The sequence below is a fragment of the Pelobates fuscus genome, chromosome 9, assembly GCF_036172605.1.
Source record: "Pelobates fuscus isolate aPelFus1 chromosome 9, aPelFus1.pri, whole genome shotgun sequence".
In the NCBI taxonomy this organism is placed as follows: domain Eukaryota; kingdom Metazoa; phylum Chordata; class Amphibia; order Anura; family Pelobatidae; genus Pelobates; species Pelobates fuscus.
This window is the reverse complement of record NC_086325.1, coordinates 69,868,851-69,874,260: the sequence shown is the minus strand read 5'-3', so window position 1 is coordinate 69,874,260 and position 5,410 is coordinate 69,868,851.

Here is a 5,410-nt window from a genome sequence, read left to right as displayed (position 1 = left end):
CTACAATAGCTGTTGCGGTGACAAGACCACAGATGGATATCACAGAGTTAATCCTCAGTGCCCTCCTCCCTGCTATTCCCTTTCACAGCTGCTGATTTTGTGTCCACCCATTCAAACTTTAAAGACAAGTAGCTCCCACACCTGGTGACCGAAAGGAACCAAAAATACATTAGATGGATGCCTGAAAGAGTAACATCTTGGGCTTGAGGGAACTCCTTTGGAAAGTCAAGTGCTTGGAGAAAATACCTGGGTGTCCATTAAAAAAAACAGCTGGCATTCAAAGCCTGGAGAATGCTATGATAGGGCGGAATCGGCAATCAGAGGACAATGGACAATGGATGAGGACAGAGCACAATGTCTGACAAAATACAGCTTTACAGCAGAAATCATATCTCCTCTTTAATGCTCTGTCAATCAGAAGGTAAACTTTTGCTCTCAGGGAGCAGTCACATCACATCAGCAGTGACATACCAGCTCATTGGTAAGAGTTTGTTTGTGAAATGGATAGTGTAATTCCCCGTGCTCTGATTGACAGAACTTGTATGCAGAGGTGGGGACTGCAAATATTAAAATGATGTTACTTAAGAGTGAGATGAGGACATTTATTGGTTAAGTGGAATGATGAGTTGAGCGGTAGGCTTCCTTGAGCAAGAATGTCTTTAGGGAGTATGTAAACAAAGGCAGATTAGGGGTAAGTCTCACTGCATGGAAAAGTGACTTCAAGATGGTTGGTGCTACATGAGAGAATTCCTGCAGTCTAGCTATGAGAAGAGGTGATGATAAAATATGCAAGGAGCAGGTCAATGTTCGATCTTAGGGGGCGTGTTTGAGTATATTTGTTGAGTGGACTTGGAGTGATGGGAAGGTAGTGATGCCGCCAACAGTGAAGTCAGAAATCTGAGTAGAGCTAGAGGGAGTAATAAAAAGGAGCTCAATCTTAGACATGTTGATTTTTAGGTGGCTACAGGACAGGAAAAATTTGCCATATAAATAGTCGCTGACATAAGAACAGACAGAGAGAGATCAGGAGTGGAGAAGTAGATCTGAGTGTCAGCTATGAATGGAGAAAAGTAGAGGACCCAAGAGAGCTTTGAGGTACAGTGGGTACATTGAAGGAGATGAGTCACCAGAAAATTACACACAAATTGACTGTTAGAAGAGAGGGAAGAGTCTGTAGGAGGATGGCGATGTCAACTGTGTTGAAGGTAGCTAAGAGGTCACGTAAGATAAGTACAGAGTTGTGGCCAGTACTTTTAGCAGAAATATATAAATTGGTAACAATACTAAGTGCAGTTTCCTATGAGTGTTGGGGATGGGAGCCAGATTGTAATTGAACAAGTGGGAATTGGAGGACAGGAAGTGGTTGTAAGCTAGTTATTTCCACACGTTTAGATGCCAGTGGAAGCCGTGAAATAGGTTGGTAGTTTGTAGGAGATTTAGGGTCAAGGAATTGTTTCTTGGGTGTGACCTTTGCATGCTTGAAAGTGGATGGGTATTAACTGGTAGGAAAGCTAGACTGAAGATGTGAGTAAGAGCAGGAGTGACAGTGAAAGACAGAAAAGGTATTAGATGGGAAGCGAGAGGGTAAAACTGATAGGTAGTGAGGCTTGAAGACCGTAAAGAACAAACTTTGTCCTCGGTGGCTGGAGTGACGAAGCAGAGAATCACGGTGGGAATGACTGGAGGTAGAGACAGAATATTGCAAACGTGTGTTGAGATGGCCCTTTGGATGTATTTGTTTTAGTATGTGTTTTAAGAAAATATGGCCCACAATGAGCCTCTACATGTTACTGCTTTTGCATACCTAGCTGGCGCTAAAATTGTATTTAGCTGCCTCTGGTAAATTCTAATCTCTGACAGCTTTAATTTATTTTATTGGATTAGCAGAACATTAGGCGAAACACTTGCATTAAGTCTCCTCTCATTATGCATGTTTCTTGTGGGAGGAAAAGAACAAAGTCATTATTAGCAGAAAGTTTATTTTGTTTAATATCATTAAAATCACATCCAGATAAATATTAAAAAAAAATGCTTGTATTCGGAGAGGTCTGCTGTCCCCCGGGGTGCACTCAGAATATGTAATGTGATTCAGCTCCTTTTATCTGCCTGTCATATATCATAGCCTGGCATCATTTTACCTCATATTCAAGATTTAATTGTTTCTGCTACAGAGCTAATTGTTTTAAAAACATTTAACACTGACTGTCTAGAATATTAGAATATTATCCCTCTTTCATCTTTTTACAAATTAGATCTCATGATTCTTTTTTAGAATTTTCCACATTTCTTTTATTTTTTTGCAAAAGTTTTTTTAATACATTTTTCACACCTCAATGAATACAGCAGAAATACATACATTTATCCCAAATGCTCTGCACTAGATGTTCTTTTATTTTTGTCTTAAAGGTTCAAGACAATGAATTATAAAAGAAGGCTTTATTTAAGTATCATCAAGTTTGTATATGTTTATTTTGCGCAGTTGCGCACTAACTTTTTGGGTCGATTTGATTGATAGTAAAACCATTTTTTTTAATGCAGGCTGTGTGAGACACAGTCAGGAGAGGTGTGCCTAGGTCTGTATGAACAGAAGCAAAAGTGATTTAACTTCTAAATGGCAGAGAATTGGGCAGTGAGATTGCAGGGGCATGGTATATACACTAAAACGGTTTCATGAAACTTCAGATGTTTTGACGCCTATGGTATCTGTTTAAGGCCAAAGTACCTGAACTGGAAGCATAGCTAACTTGGAGAATTTCTCCAGTTTGGCTATTTTTGCCTTACATATAAAAAGCACTTTGAATTTCTTACAATTTTCAATTTAGCAAGTAGCCCTGCAGGGGAGAGATTTGTCAAGGCAAAACAAGTGCCTGTGTTTCTAAGGTTTCTAAGGTTATTACTATTCATTTAACACTGTGCTCCAGAATAGCATGTGTTTATTTCTACTTGATAAATCTCACCCTACAAGGGATATTTTAACTTGAAATATTACAGAAAGAATCTGTAATATTAGCTTTTTGTCCTTGTGTGTGAGTCAAAAATAAATAAATACAAATACCCAAATTCCTTCTTATTGATGTTTGAGAGGATCCTGGTGACATCTTTGGAATTTAGAGATCATCACAGAATGTAAAAACGATGGATGTAAGTAGTTGTAATGCCAACATAAGAAAGTATAATTGCACTAAATCTTGCAGAGTGTTATTGTAGCCTATAAATAATAATTTCAGGGTGCGGGAATGCAATCTTGCTGTTGGAATGCAGTCATGAAGTCTAACCCTATAAAAAGTTGCTATAAAGTTTTTGAGGGGACTGTTAAGTAGTCTCCCTTCCTTCTCCACCCTTCCTAGCTGTTAGAATTAAGCCCTGCTCTAAAAAGGGAGAACAAGGACAATATAAATATCATCCCTTTACAGTAAGATAGACTGGATTCCCAGCAGTGAAATGTGTTTGGTCTTTGGTGGGTGTAGACCAGCTGCAGAACCACTGCCTGTGCAGCATAGCTGCAGGGGGCCCATTGAGTGGCCTACGCACTTTGGTCCCCATATGAGCATGTCTATTCAGGGGCCCAGGTGGGCGCCGCGGCCTTTTAACTGCATAACAGTCAGATCGGAAGTGCAGGGAGGAAGTGAGTTTAGGTAACTTCCTGCAAGCTTACTGGGATAGCTGCACAGAGAGAGAGAGAAGATGCACAGACAGGAGGGGTGGGGGGAGAAATTAGAAAGCCTGCCCCAGACCCCAGACTCCCATCAGCCTCAACCAGCTGTTGTATGACAGCTGGGAGTGTATCTCTGATCACCATTGCGCTAGAGACGGGGCCATAGAAATCTTTGCACCAATCCTCTCTCTACATTAGTTCCATCGCTGGTGACATAGTTAGAATTCCAGGTACCAATAACTATATTATTAATCATGGTGGCAAATTAAATACTTATTTGCTGTAGGTCCTTCAATAAATTAATCTCCTATCCAGCAGTGACATTATGGTCATTACTGCAGCTTGGTGTGAAGAATTACTCTACTGTAACATTCACCTTGAGTTCTCATTCTCCCTATCCTTCCTTGATAGCATGCCAGTGACTAATACATATTTTGTATGTGTCTATTATTTTTAAGTGGATATAACACAATACATGATTTACTGGCTTTATTTTTTTTATTAGTAGGAATGAATATTCGATTCTTTTCATTTTTGGTGTAAACAACTCCCTATGCATATTAGAGATGTATGCAGGGTCTTTCCATTAGTGGTGAGTGTATGGGATTGCTGGATAGGGTATGCTTAGTCATATAGGAGGCATTTAAAATTAGGTCTTTAGGACCAGAGGCCTGGTCATTCCATGGTTCTTTTTCTGGACTGAGTAGGTGGGAGCAAAAATGATTGCATAAGATCCAGAGCTAATATTTATCTATAGGCAAACTGGGCATTTTCTGCCCTGGTATTATTCATATAAATAGCTTGAGTATCCTCCAAATCCATAAAGATATTACCATCCATTTTACCACCGGAGGTAGAGGTGGGATTACACTATTCACCTAGCTCTTTAAGAATATATTCTGTGAATCTTGCAGACCACAGACTTTTTTTTTAAATCAATGTATGTTGCTATATATATTTTATGTCCCTATAAACTTTTATTTAGAGTGTTGTTATGTAAAACCATGTATGTATTATTTTCTGTGTTGAGCTGTTTTAGAAGTCAACTTTACCAATATTGTAAGTTGACACATAAATCAAACTAAAAACTCTCTCTCTAGCAGTGGTTCAAGACTTTCCCCTCCATTGCCATGGTGGACGTGACAAGGAGAGCAGTCCTTAGCCAGGATCATATTAAGAAGTGTTTATTTAACCATACTAAGGAAAAATTGTAAGAAAAGTGTGTGGTTTACATCAAAACTGCAAAACTGCAAAAAAAAAACCAACAAAAACCCACCAAACAATAACAAAAGAAACCAAGACACATAAATTGAAAAATTAAAACTTGTAAAACTACTATACTAAAAAAAGCACTAGTGATTTCTTTATGGCACGTATTGTAGACATTTCTGGGAATAGGTCTTAAAAGTTAATTATGCATTTATTCCTAACAGACCTGCCAAGCAGAAAACTGAATTCATAACTCCTCTCCTTCCAAAACTCTTCATCTAGCGTCGTAATTCTATTTTTTTCTTCGTCATTTTTTTTTAACATTTATTCACATTTAAAATGAATTCAATATATATTATACATATATTGACTCATAAATGTATTTAATTATTTCCCATTATAAATGCAAAACGTTTTGTGTAACGGCACTGCAGACAGATGCACAGTGTTTCTGTGCAAGCAGACAAGTTGTCTACGTGCAGCCTGTCCTGCTGTAAATTTACATCTGCCAGGTTTTACAGACACTCCTTTCACATACTTGTTCTA